Source organism: Salvia splendens, chromosome 14 (assembly GCF_004379255.2).
Source record: "Salvia splendens isolate huo1 chromosome 14, SspV2, whole genome shotgun sequence".
NCBI lineage: Eukaryota > Viridiplantae > Streptophyta > Magnoliopsida > Lamiales > Lamiaceae > Salvia > Salvia splendens.
This window is the reverse complement of record NC_056045.1, coordinates 9,479,350-9,493,164: the sequence shown is the minus strand read 5'-3', so window position 1 is coordinate 9,493,164 and position 13,815 is coordinate 9,479,350. Positions and strand designations below refer to the sequence as shown.

The following is a 13,815-nucleotide window of genomic DNA, read 5'->3' as shown; positions in this document are numbered from 1 at the left end:
CGCAAACGGTGGCGGAGGAGGAGGATGAGGATGAGACGGGAAAGAGGACGGTTTGGAGCCCGTGGGAAAATGTCGCGCTTGCGAAGGCTTGAGTTTCAGTAGTCGAGGATCCCTATGTCGTTGCCAACTAACATATTGACAGACTGTGGTATCGCATCGCTGAAGCCTACTACACACACAAACCGGCTGGGGCGAAGCATCGCGTTCCCGAACAGTGCCGGAAATAGTGGGAGCGGTTGAGGCCTAAGCTTAGTCGATTTGCGGGCCTCTACCAAAACAATCTCCGCCAGGAAAGCAGCGGTATGTCCGAGGAGGATGTCCGGAACCGTGCCTTTGCTCAGTACCCCGACAGAGCCTTGAAGTTCAAACAATTCGATCAGTGGGAGGCCTTTCTCGTGGTGAAGGATTCCCCAAAGTTTTGTGGGGGAGTCGAATCGGGCTGGGCGAAGCGGATGAAGATCAACGCTTCAGGTGAATACAGCAGCAATGCTGGTTCGCACGAGCTCCCAGAAGCCGACGAAGTGTCCCCGCTACCTCAATCAGACTCTCGCCGCTGTCGTCGCCCGGTTGGGCAAAAGGCTGCGCAGCGGAGGGCTAGGGGAAGCAGCAACGGGTCGTTCGAGGTCCAATCGGAGGCCCCTGCTCTCCCAGAAGATATCGACCGACGGGGGCGACACGGGCGACGAGGACAGCGCGGAGTGAGCCGGGGATATTGGACTATGTATTTTTCTTTTTTTGAATGACTATGTATTTTGTTTTTTTTCTAACTATGTTTTTTTTATGTTTTATGACTATATATTTTTGCCCGTATTTTGCTTTCCCGTATTCCGTGTCAAAATTATAATTCCGTTTTTACGTAATTACATTATTGTAATTTTTTTTTATTGCGGGGAAGTCCTAGTGGGAAAGGCAATGGGAAGGGCGGATTGTGCAGGGGATGTCCTAGTGACGTGGCAGTGGGATGGGAAGTCCTAGTGACGTGGCAGGAGGTGTTTTTGGGATGTCCTAGTGGATGTCCGAGTGGGACATCCGCTCACTGGAGATGCTCTAAGCAGAGGTATAACAGTTGCGTGTAGATGTAGAATTTGGGAGTTGTTGCCGAAATCCTTCAATTTATCAACATTAGCAAACTAACATAGAATCAACTCGTAAGTAGAGTTTATAAAGGTTGAATTTTGTTTAAAGAATCACGCAAAGGTTGTTCTTTTCATGAAGTACATATGCAAATGGACAAAAATATGAGAAATAGGTAATATTACCACACTCACGGGTTCCTCCAACCATGCATGGAGCTTAACCTAAAATCACATGGAAAATGTGGTTTGAGCTTTTACACATAGGGTTTTCTAGTACCACTCTCAATGGGTTTTCTAGTACCAATTCTTTGTCGTTGTCCACCTTTAAAACCATCCACTTGGCAAATCAAATCACAAACAAAAAATGAGCAGCAACATCCCACGACAAAGAACCTTTTTCTATATGGCCAAATGGTCGGTCGAGGTCGATTCGCTGCGATTGTCCGTCATTGTTCGGGCAAAGAACATAGCCCGATGAAGTGGCACCATCATCCCCATCCCTATCCCCATTCTCGAGGAGCCCCCGTCGAGTCCATTAAATCTGAAATTGGTGTGTCAAACTCATGGCTCAAGCTCTACGATAGGTTCCAGTTTTTTGAGCAGCGCTTCCTTGCATTCAAGCTCAATCGGCATACCCACGACGTCTATTGGGATATGCAATAAACCACAATTAGTTTGCTAGAGACCTGTTAAAGGTAAGTGCATATGATTGTTGAGAAATGTTATATCAATATGTAATTGTCGTGTGATACATTCCAACGATAAACTGTTGACTGAAATTAATCCTCAGAAAAATAAGTTGACCGCAGCGTACTACTACGCAGGTGACATTGATTATCCCAGGATGGCGATGCTATTTGGTATGGAAGAGGTGAAGAACGAGAATAATACCGGAATGGTTGTCATTTCTGATACCATAGTCCCCATATCTAGGCCACGACCATTACCTCAACGTGGAATTGGTCCATCCTCACCTTGTGGTGAAGCTAGTGGGTCGGCCTCATCACCTTTAGCTGAAAATTTGGCAAGCACTCGAAGAAAATTATTCCCTGATGCTTATAAACGATTGGATAATGAGTCTTGTAACACAATGATGCACTTTTTATTAGCATTATAAATACCTGCAAGTATACAGAGTAGGAATAGTATAGCTAAAGGTTAGTACCGATATCGATCACGGGGAAAACAAACACAGACTATCTATATTCTACTAAAACTCAATCACTATTTGGAAAACCAAAAGTTTTGAGAATTTTTGAAAACAAAGAACTTTTAAAAGCAAAGAAACAACTAATTGCAAATAACCACGGAGATAAAAGTATAGAGATAAGAGAATTTCAGGGATATGCTTTCACAATTATAGTTATACAAATTCCAACTACAACACCTTAGCACAGTTAGAACGAGTCACCTAGTTTATGCTCATGCGATACAAACGTTGATTACAAACATTATGGTTGTCAATCCTAAATACGTAACTCGTAAAAGCTCCTACCCTTAAAAAGTCATCACTCTCAATTAACAGTGCCGTTTTAAAGGAAGATAATTGTAGTGTCTATTAAGTGGATCTAACTCGCCAACCTCCTCTCACGATTATGTAGCAAGTTATATTAAATCATCACTGAATGTATCACTCAAGCGTGAAGAACTCTCTTCTAGATGTGTCCATTTGGTCAACCCGAACTCTAAGCTCGGCCAATTCCTTAGCAAAACAACTCTCTTCGGCCTCCTCTATGGCTGCTACTCTCCTTGAGTTGTACCTCTCTTTCGACCACCCTCTGATATTGGTGGCGAACTCCTCTATCACTGCTATGGCATCCGGTCCACTCTTCCTTAAGAATCCCCCATTGGCCCATGAATCCAACATAGCATAAATTATTTTCGTTAAAGCCATTATATAGGATCCCTACCTGATGGTCCACGGTGAAACCGTAGTTGGGGCACTTGCGGAGTAAGCCTTTGAAACGAGAAACCTCCTCATAGAGGGGCTCGTCGTGGCCTTCCATGAATTGGAAGATCTCGCTCTTGAGCTTCAAAATTGTGCCTGGCGGGTAGTAGTTGTCGAGGAAGGCAGTCACTATATCCTTCCACGTAAAGACTTGCTCTGTGGGCAGACACTCAAACCACTCTTTAGCAGAATCAATCAAAGAAAAGGGAAAGAGTCTTACCCTAATGGCGTCATCATTGAAACCATTTAATTTGAGCGTGGTAGCAATCTCTACGAACTTCGAGATGTGGCGGTTGGCATCTTTTGTGGCCGTGCCTGCAAAAGGAAACTGCTTAACCCTTTGAATAAGGGGCATTCGCAGCTCAAAATTGTTAGCATCAATGGAGGGCCTTCGGGAAAAGTAATCATATTCCCGTGATTGAACATGTGCATCACGTGCACTCTCTCCTTATCCTTCTTTTCTTGCGCCTCGCGGGCAGCCCTTTCCGCCTCTCTCTCATCCATCAACAACTTGACTGTGGCTTGAAGCCTCTCTAACTCTGTTCTGTCTCCCATTGATCCTTGCTCACTTCTTATTTTCCTACGGGTTCTTTCAAGTTCGAGATCGAGCGGCTCTAAGATGTTCTTCCTAGAACGCGTTCGCTTACATAACCTGAAAGAAACAAAACTAAAAACAAATTAAACAAAAATTAAAAATAGAAAGCAATTAAAATCCAAAGTAGTAAAATATAGTCCGTTTGAAGATATCAATCCCAAAGTGAATTGTCTTCCCCGGCAACGTAGCCAAAAACTTGATGCACTTTTTATTAGCACTATAAATATCTGCAAGTATACAGAGTAGGAATAGTATAGCTAAAGGTTAGTACCGGATATCGAAAGCAGGGAAAACGAAGCAGGGAAAACCGAAAGTTTTGAGAATTTTTTAAAACAAAGAACTTTTAAAAGCAAAGAAACAACTAATTGCAAATAACCACGGAGATAAAAGCATAGAAATAAGAGAATTCCAGGGATGTGCTTTCACAATTATGGTTATATAAATTCCAACTACAACACCCTAGCACAGTTCTTACTTTGATAGAACGAGTCACCTAGTTTATGCTCATGCGATACAAACGTTGATTACAAACATTAGGGTTGTCAATCCTAAATACGTAACTCCTAAAAGCTCCCAAGACCCTTAAAAAGTCCTCACTCTCAACCTCCTCTCACGATTATGTAGCAAGTTATATTAAATCATCACTGAATGTGTCACTCAAGCGTGAAGCATTATCCATTAACTTAAGGAAGAAACAAAGTAAGAACAAACGGATGCTAAATAGAAATAGGAATTGTATAAACCAATAAAAGTTACAAACACATCCCTAGAATCCTATGAGTTTAGTTACACATGATAGAATAAGCTAAAAACATAGATTGAATGGAAGATAATGAAAATATAAGAACTAAAGCAATAAAACCCAAAGGTTGAATCCTTGTAGCCTTGATGATCTTGATTCCTTCTTCAACTCCTTACACAATGAAGCACTCTAACTTTTAAGCTCTGAAAATATTTGACAAAGAGAAGATCTATTTTTGATGACGCTTTGGGGCTATTTATAGGGGAAAACTCACCCCTCATCATATAAGGAAAAGGGTTGCAAAATATGGTAACTCTTGGAGAGAAAAAGTAGGGCAAATTCTGCTCGCCGCTATTTCCCAACGGTCGCTGTGGGTTGGTCTGAGGCTTCTGTCTCTTGGATGGCGGGTCGCTGCACTTGTTTTAGCGGTCGCTAGCCATCATCCCGTAACTCTCTGGACTCTTGGTAGCGGTCGCCACGCATTCTTCAGCGGTCGCTGGGCGTGTCTTGACTTCATGCACAACTTTCCCGGAGGAGGCCGCTACTGGCTTAGTTGTCGTTGGGCGCCAGCGGTCGCCGGCAGTGTTGCAGCGGACCGCTGGACATGCAGAACAGCTCCGGATTTCCAACTTTGCATTTTGACTCCCTTTTTAGGCTCAAATATGCACAGACGATGAAGATCCTTCGATAGAATAGTACTTGGATGCGACGTGTCTCCATACACGACGTTATCTGCTTTTGACTCTTCCGCTGCAATGTAAAAGTCGAGTTTGCGCTCTTTGTATCGTGCACTCTGATATATTATTTGAGTTATTTCAGTTCAAGTTTCAGTTGTGCCACAGTTTTTCCCCTTTCTTCCCCGCTTCTTTCATCCTCCCCTAGTCGCGATCAACCGGGCTTTCTATCCTTAGAAAGTGCGGTCGTGACAGAGTGGTATCAGAGCAATTTTCTTTCTGCTCTGGACCCAAGAGTCTTCTTTCAGTCTTAGTCTAGAATCGTACCTCTAGACTAACAGGTTAAACGTCGACGGCTCAACACCCCGACTCATCACGCTCAACTAGGAAAGGAGGTGAGTTTACATTTTCAAAAAAAAGGGAGATCAAAAAGTTTTATGTAGTAGAGAAAATATATTCCCTTTGTGGAACAATTTCAGTTTAAAAAGGAGAAAAGTATTTTGTTGTGTTTTTTCAAAAAGTGAGTTTTGAAGTGAGAAAATAGTTTTGTTTTTTCAAAGTGAAAGTCAGAAAGTCTTTCCACGGTGATGTTTACTGTCAGTCAGAAAAAAAAATTTTGAAAGAGAACATGATATATTTTATGAGTTGGGTTTTCAAACAGCGAGACATGTAGAGTAGAGAACTTAGATGCTTCTCACAGAACATAGGGTGCTTTAGGATGCATGCCTTCTAGAACATGGTTCGACCTCGAACTTAATGGAATAATTTCCAAGATCACTATTGCTTTCCCGAGCGATAAAAAGAATGAGAATATCAGAAGGAGTAGAATATGAGAAAGAACTCAAAAGGAAAGGATAAGAAAACCTGATTGGAGCTATGAAGAGAAGCCTGAATTGATTTTAGCCGAGGGGCTCAATAGTTGAGGAATTGGTCGATTCCTTCAGTTAAAGTGTGTTGAGAACACACCGCGATTAAGAAAAGGAAACATGAGGATTGGAATAAGACGAAGGAGAAAATGGAGAACGGTTGTAAAGGACATCAACAAATTTCGGGACGAAACTTTTATTAAGATGGGTAGAATGTAACACCCCGAGTTTTCGTGCTTGGATTTTGGAGTATAAAAAAAATTTTGGACGAAGAGATACTTGGAATCAAAGTACAAATAAATTAATTCAAGGATAAAAGTTAAACATATACTTTATTAGAAAAATACTTAGAGGAGTATTTTTACAAGAATGATGGAATTTGCAAGTAGTATATGAGTACTTTGAAAGGGACTACACAATTGGATGAATGAAGCTACAATCAAGCATAAGAGACCCTTCCAAGGAAGGAAATGAAGTAGTAGCTAATCCCACTCTATTGGAATTGTAGTAGCAAAAACTTAGATAAAAGTTAAGGTTGCTTTGGTCAAAGGAGCTACAATAGGAGATCTTCTACCCCTCCTCAATCTTCTCTCCATCTTTCTCGAAAATATGGCCCCATGAAACTCCAAAAGAGGCAGCCCTAGACCTGCAAATTAACACAAAATGGGGTTAGAAAAATAGACTTATAAGAAAGGGGAAGGAGGGGCAAGCTCGATTAAGCATTGATAGGAGGCAGGTTGAATAATACAGCCGAGAGGCTGCCTCCTTGGGCAGAGAAGCAGTTATTTTTGTCACATTCCCGTCTTACACCAAAATGGAAGCTAATACAAATGAGCATAGTAAAATGAGCTCATTGAACATGCTCAAAAGGAACATGGATCAGATACTCCTTCCCAACACCAAGGCCGGGAATCCAGCCTAAGAACAGCCCCAAGCTTACACCAATATAGTATGATCAACATAATTATGGAGCTCAAAAAGAGAGGTTAGTTGTTAGCTCAAAATAGAAATTGGAGCTCTCCAATGCCTTACACCAATTTAGTAGTGAAGCTTTAAGCCCAAAATCAAAAAGAAGAGAGAATCTTTAACCCAAATTAGACACAAAGTGCCAAGGAGTTTTGGCTATAAATACCAGCCCCACCACCATCTCCTTCCTCACACCTCTCTATATTCACAATACACAAGAAGTGCAGCAAGGGAGGAAGGAGTGGTGAAGACCGAGAGGGCAGTCCGGCGTTCGAAGGAGTCATCGAGAAAGAGGTAAAACACTAGCACACCCTCTGCTTTTGTTTCGAACATCATACTAGGCCCAAGAACATAGAATCATGGCTGTAGCAATCTCATGACAGTAGCAACTCTTAGAACAAGTAGCAGTTGAAGTCCCCATATAATGAACTCATTCCAGTGAGCTAACAATCCTCCCAAAAGTCATAACTTGCTTCACAAGATGCAAATGGAACTCTCAACATGTTACTGCCATAACTCACAATTGAAAAAAAAAGTAGAAGGGAAAGGGGAGAGACTTAGCTTTAGGCCGAGAGGGAAACGGCGACGGCTGGAGCAGCGAAATCTGTCTCCGGGGACGGAGCAGTAATGCGGAAGCTCCTGATGCGCAGCGGCGGTGCTCGCCGACGAACGGGGCCGAGACCAACGACGCCGAGTCACCAAAAGAGATTGACGGCAATTTCGCCGGAGTGAGAGAGCGCAACGGAGTGGAAACCACCGCTGCTCTTCGTTCCAAATTGAAGGATTCTAAATTGGAAATAGAGATGAGAAGTGAAAGTGAGGAATGGGATTAGAGAGAGATTCGAAGTATGGCGGAGGCGGGCGCCGCTGGTTTTCCTCTAAATTGGGAATGATTTTTTGAAGATGAAAGTAGAGTGTGGGGGATGGTTTGACCGAATGAGTGGAGTAAATATCTTGGGTCATTGTTTAGAGTTGGGCCTACTCCACTAATTCTTTTGATGACTGGGGCCAAGGATTTAATTTGAGTTGGGCCTCTTGAGGAGTAATTTGAGGAATTTATATTGTGCCGGAAATGGTGTATGCTTGGGAAGAGAAGTGAAGTTGGGCTGCATTGGTTGGGCCGGAGAATAGGAAATTGAAGATATGCCGAATGGAATTAATTTACGGAGGAGCTTGGGCTTAAATTAATTTGGTCTTGTCCAAGAATTATAATTAAGTTCTTGGGCCATGATTATTTAGGGCATGCATTCTAATTCTAATTAAAGTTTAAGAATTTTCTTAAGTCTTGTTAGTAAGTGGTGCTGTTTTTTAAAAAAAGGTTATCTCCGCGAGCTAAGGTCGGAGTCAGGAAAAATCAAATTAAGGAGTTTTAAGCGAACGAGGTGGGCTTTCGAACTAAAGTATTTTAGTGAGCTTTCTATTTATTATGAGATGTTACGTGGGCTTTCTGTTAAAATCACAGTTTTTACGAAAAATATTTTACGGGCTTTCTATTGTGATATATGATTGTGAGTTTTATGTTTAAAGTGCAGTTTTTATGAAAAGTACTTTATTGGCTTTCTATTTAAGATATAATGTTAAGTGCGAGCTTGCTATTTAATGTGAAGTATCATGAAAAGTGCTATTTACATAAAGTGAAAGTGATGTGATTTATATGATGTTATGTGTTGCCTCATTGGTGCCTATGAAGTGTAGCATTTGTTGAGTTTGAAAGTTATGTGTTTGGCTTGAAGAAAGAAAATGAGTTTTGTTCCAAATATGTTTACGAGGAAATAGAAGTTTTGAAAGATTTGAGTTTGGCTTTGACCGATAGAAAAATGAGTTTATGTTTCAAGAGTGTTTTATGAGGAATGGGATTAGAGAGAGATTCGAAGTATGGCGGAGGCGGGCGCCGCTGGTTTTCCTCTAAATTGGGAATGAATTTTTGAAGATGGAAGTAGAGTGTGGGGGATTGTTTGACCGAATGAGTGGAGTAAATATCTTGGGTCATTGTTTAGAGTTGGGCCTACTCCACTAATTCTTTTGATGACTGGGGCCAAGGATTTAATTTGAGTTGGGCCTCTTGAGGAGTAATTTGAGGAATTTATATTGTGCCGGAAATGGTGTATGCTTGGGAAGAGAAGTGAAGTTGGGCTGCATTGGTTGGGCCGGAGAATAGGAAATTGAAGATATGCCGAATGGAATTAATTTACGGAGGAGCTTGGGCTTAAATTAATTTGGTCTTGTCCAAGAATTATAATTAAGTTCTTGGGCCATGATTATTTAGGGCATGCATTCTAATTCTAATTAAAGTTTAAGAATTTTCTTAAGTCTTGTTAGTAAGTGGTGCTGTTTTTTAAAAAAGGTTATCTCCGCGAGCTAAGGTCGGAGTCAGGAAAAATCAAATTAAGGAGTTTTAAGCGAACGAGGTGGGCTTTCGAACTAAAGTATTTTAGTGAGCTTTCTATTTATTATGAGATGTTACGTGGGCTTTCTGTTAAAATCACAGTTTTTACGAAAAATATTTTACGGGCTTTCTATTGTGATATATGATTGTGAGTTTTATGTTTAAAGTGCAGTTTTTATGAAAAGTACTTTATTGGCTTTCTATTTAAGATATAATGTTAAGTGCGAGCTTGCTATTTAATGTGAAGTATCATGAAAAGTGCTATTTACATAAAGTGAAAGTGATGTGATTTATATGATGCTATGTGTTGCCTCATTGGTGCCTATGAAGTGTAGCATTTATTGAGTTTGAAAGTTATGTGTTTGGCTTGAAGAAAGAAAATGAGTTTTGTTCCAAATATGTTTACGAGGATATAGAAGTTTTGAAAGATTTGAGTTTGGCTTTGACCAATAGAGAAAAATGAGTTTTGATCCAAATATGTTTACGAGGATATAGAAGTTTTGAAAGATTTGAGTTTGGCTTTGACCGATAGAAAAATGAGTTTATGTTTCAAGAGTGTTTTATGAGGAAATGGGAGTATTGAAAGTTTTGAGTTCGGTTTTGACTGATAGAAGTGAGTTTTGTAAGTATGTTTATGAGGAAAAGGAAGTTTCGGAAGTTTTGAGTTCGGCTTTTGATGAAAGAAATATGAGTTATGTTAAAAACAGTTTTATAGAAAAATAAAGTTGCAAAGGTTATGTCAAGCCATGTTTTGTTTTGAACGTTTGCCTATCCGACTGACTAGCAAGGACGATGTCCCTACTAGACCAAAAATTTCAGTTTTTGTGAGTTCGGGTTTGTAAGTGGGGTGAGCCCATATATTCCGTTTCACCGGGAGTTTTAGTTAGTGAATTCGGGTTTGTAAGCGGTTGAAGCCCATACATTCCGTTTCACCGGGAGTTAGTGAATTCGGGTTTGTAAGCGGTTGAAGCCCAAACATTCCGGTTCACCAGGAGTTTCGTGAATTCCGTTTCACTAGGAGGTTAGTGGGCTTCTGTTCCCCAGGAGTTAGTCAAATATGGCATATGTTCCAAAAAAAATAGATCGAAAGATCGCTTTTGAAAAAAAGAAAAGAAAAGAAAATGTTTTAGTGTTCTCGGACTTTTCCTAAAACCCCGAGTTCACTCAAAGAGTGGCTTGACACAACTAGTTTTTCAGTAAAATATATTTCGGCACGTGTCCACTGAGTACACCAAGTACTCAGCCCTGCATATGTTTTAAAAATGTGCAGGTTGAGCAGTGATGACGGCGGGCGGTGTTGAGCATAGACGATGAAGATCCTTCGATAGAATAGTACTCGGATGCGACATGTCTCCATACACGACGTTATCTGCTCTTGACTCTTCCGCTGCAATGTAAAAGTCGAGTTTGCGCTCTTTGTATCGTGCACTCTGATATATATTATTTGAGTTATTTCAGTTCAAGTTTCAGTTGTGCCACAGTTTTTCCCCTTTCTTCCCCGCTTCTTTCATCCTCCCCTAGTCGCGATCAACCGGGCTTTCTATCCTTAGAAAGTGCGGTCGTGACACTACTTCATCAATATCAAACTATGCCGGCCAACAAAAAGAAGGGGACTCACCGCCCACGGTCTCATTCGTACTTCGCTAGAGTGCGGAACACATATGCCACACGATCATCGTCTTGCATACCCAGAAAGAAATCAAGATGCTTAACCTTTTGAAGGATTATTTCACCAATATCAAACTTTTGCTTGCGAGAAAGCCCTAGAAGATGGCCAAGAAGGTGATACACATCTTTACGAGCCTTGCTTAAATCAAATTCATACCATATCCTTAGTGAGAGGGAGTCAAGTCGGGTGTTGGTGTAATTATGCATCTTACCAAGCATCTCAATCAGACCTTCAACGTTGTCATTGCTATTCCGCTTCTTGCTATTCCGCTTCTTGCCATTCCTAGTAGAGGTTGTCCGATGAGTGCTCTATTCAGTGTTGTCACCAAAATCCTCTAGAGTAGCATTCTCTTCTAGAGTGTTGAAAGGCATCTCATTACCTAAGCTCATCGACTGGTCGGGCCTACCACCATTGGAGTTGTTATTGTTTTGCGAGTACAAATTGTTGACAACTTCCATAATTTCCTCAGCAATAGTGTCATCAACCTGATCCTTAAATAACATGTCAATGCTTCCAATATGGCCAACTCTTTCCCTTCATAAATAGAGCATTAGGCTCTGCCTAAGAATATTAAAGCAATGTGTTACTACATAGCCGGAATGTGCATATGTGATTCAAAGTTTAAATGAACAACCACCTTCACAATCGGGTCCCATTGATCATCGTTGCATTCAATCTTGTAGTCATTGTGCACGTTGAAACCCATGCCAGTACGACCAAGAATATCCTTCAAATACGAGTACTTTTTTCCCACACGGTTATCTTTGAATTAATATGCGGACTAATTATGATTTCAAATTTGGGAAATTGTTGTTTCAAAGCATCCTCTAGCTTGAATAGGTACTCTGACCTAAATCTGTTGTCGGATTTCCAGCCATTCACCACCAATTCCTTCAATGCGAGTACCAATGTCTCCTCCTCACGATCAGTCCAGCTCCTACGAGTGTAGTCCCCCTTGGCCCTTCGTCCCCGACCAAGATATTTATTCACCACATATTCATCGTAAACACAGACACATGTCAATAATTGAAACTCACAGAATGTTTTAGGAGGCGAGAATCATGATACATAATATGGAAAACATAAATTGAAAAACCAACATACTGTTAGCTCCCATCATATCATCAGACGAGAACTTCGACGGCCTTGAGTCAGACATTATACTGAACAACAAAAATACAGGCGTAGTAAGCATTTTAAGCGTGAATGTAGTGCCGTGTCATTCATTCAAAGAAGGAGCTAACATTTTTTCAAAGGATGCATACAAAACAAAACAACAAAACAAACATATCGAAATATCACAAAGACAACACCAAAAACACATTTACACAACAAGTCGGTTGGGAAAACAAAATAGGAACAAATCAAACACCAATACGACAACATTATTGACTATTTGCGAGTATAAATCTGTATCGAGCTCACCTCCTTCTGGAAACACGCGGTGCGTTGTGCTGTTGAAGAGGTCAGCTGCTTCGTCAACAAGGTGCGGCAGCTTGTGTGAGAAAAATGGTGAAACGTTCTAAATATATATTAGGTCATTGGATGATATTCTTGTAAATACAAGAAAAGTAAGTGAATACGTAAAAAGGACATTTCTCTCGCTCACTTTGTAGTAACACAGATACCAAACAACAAATACTGAAAATCAAGAAATGTAAAATGAGAAACCAAATAAGCGGTGCAGTTACTGTAACCTAGATAAAGTTTACCATTTCATGCCCACCAAATTTTCTTAAGGAACGCTAACTGCCATACAAAACACACCCTTAGTTGAATGGAAAGATATTCGTTGTGCTTCCTTCTACCAGATTAGGGTTTCCTCTTAAGTTATTCCTTCTAGTTTTTTTTTCGTGCTAGTCTTAAAACTAGTGCCTATAAAAGGCCATCATGTGGAGTACAAAAATTACACAATATTTTATGATATTATTTTGGTAGTTTTATCTGTCTTGAGTTCTTTCTCAAATTTTAATTTATTGAGTTCTCTTTGTTCAACTTATCAAACGATATTTACATAGTCATTCGTAGAGTCAATCATTCCACATCCTAACTTTTTAATGGTTTCTTAATACTCGTTGTGGCGTCCTTCATCCAAGAAAGTTGCTTAAATGTGCAGGAAAAGGGGTACAAGTCAGTAGGAGAGGCATCAGAGGATTCAATTGGAAATTATGGACGCCAAAAGGGTGCAATACTGGTCAGGATGCATAACATAAAGCTCGATATGGAGAAGGAGAGATTGCTAGGAAATGACCAACTATTAAAGAGGGAAAAAACGACATTTCACATGAAGAAGCGGCCCTAAAAATTAGGGCAAACCACCCTATAAATAGGAGATCACATGAAGAAAGAAGGGACTCTCTAGGAAATCCCAAGTTCCAACCACGGAGGCTAGCTCCGACACTTCTCGTTCCCCGCCGTTAGTCAATAATCACTTGAAGACTCTGGTACTTTGCCGGAGGGAGTTCACGGTCGTTCTAGTCAGACATTGTAGTCGGAGGAAGTTAGTTGTTTCATCGCCCGCGGGCCAAACAATCTTTATTGCTTTCCGTAGTTTAAATTGTAGTATTGCTTATGTTATTTGAAGCTCTTTTGTTGATCGTCATTTGATACTTGGATTTGGTACGCCGTGTTTTGGATCTGATCGCAATGAAGTTAAACTTGTTTTTTGTTCATCTTTCGGTTGTAGATGTTTTCTTTCTGCCTAGATTAGTTAGATCTGAGTAGTTTAGCGTTAAATTCCAACTATTTGAGCATGGCTTCATTTGAATAGTTTAGATCTAGTTTTACCGAGTGAAATTCTAAGTGTTTGGTCGTTTGATTTGAAGAAGATGAATGAAATCTGTAATAACGTAGTTTTCGTCACCTGGCATGTTAGTCAATTTGCATGATTTAG

At 40.6% G+C, this 13,815-nt stretch overlaps 1 long non-coding RNA gene across 1 annotated transcript; it reads left to right on the top strand.

The window, feature by feature from the left end:
* Positions 1–9,205: 9,205 nt before the first annotated feature.
* Positions 9,206–13,596, top strand: LOC121763270. Its single transcript, XR_006042417.1, has 2 exons — positions 9,206–9,275; positions 13,039–13,596. It is a non-coding gene; the product is annotated as an uncharacterized LOC121763270 (long non-coding RNA).
* Positions 13,597–13,815: the final 219 nt, after the last annotated feature.